Here is a 473-nt window from a genome sequence, read left to right as displayed (position 1 = left end):
TGCAGAGATTTATTTCCTCTCTTAGACCGGAAGCCCCTTGAAGCAAGTGCTTGAAACATTTTGTTCGTGCTTCCAACAGCATCACGTGCCTGGCATACAATACACGCCCCAAGCACATGGGATGTTTGATGTGTGGTAAAACTGGGGAGAGAAGGGGGCCGGAAACAGAGGATGGTGGCCGAGGAGACGCTGGTAGATGTTTTCCTCCATCAATGGAGTGGAGTTCAGGTCTGAGAGCCCAGGACTCCAGGGAGCCAAGCACTGCAGCCCGAGGCCTTCCCGGAAGGGGCAGGGCAGTCCTCTGTCCGCGTCTCAGGAAGCAGATAACTCTGCAGTTTGGCCAGATCTCTGTCTTAGTCCATTCAGGCTGCTACAATAAAACACTATTGAACTAGGTGGTTAAGGTTCCCTAGAGGAATAGATTTAATATAAAGATATTTTATATATATGTATATCTATCAAGGCTTCATATG

At 48.4% G+C, this 473-nt stretch overlaps 1 long non-coding RNA gene across 1 annotated transcript in view; it reads right to left on the bottom strand.

Moving 5' to 3' along the window:
- The window catches only part of LOC106146608, an 11,841-nt gene continuing 11,368 nt past the window's right edge, over positions 1 to 473 (bottom strand). The window contains exon 4 of the long non-coding RNA XR_001231120.1: positions 1 to 370. This is a non-coding gene — a long non-coding RNA (uncharacterized LOC106146608). The remainder of the gene's footprint in view (positions 371 to 473) is intronic.

The sequence above is a fragment of the Chinchilla lanigera genome, unplaced genomic scaffold, assembly GCF_000276665.1.
Source record: "Chinchilla lanigera isolate Chin_1 unplaced genomic scaffold, ChiLan1.0 scaffold00085, whole genome shotgun sequence".
NCBI classification, from domain to species: domain Eukaryota; kingdom Metazoa; phylum Chordata; class Mammalia; order Rodentia; family Chinchillidae; genus Chinchilla; species Chinchilla lanigera.
The sequence above is the reverse complement of the archived record's forward strand: the minus strand, read 5'-3'. Positions and strand labels throughout refer to the sequence as shown.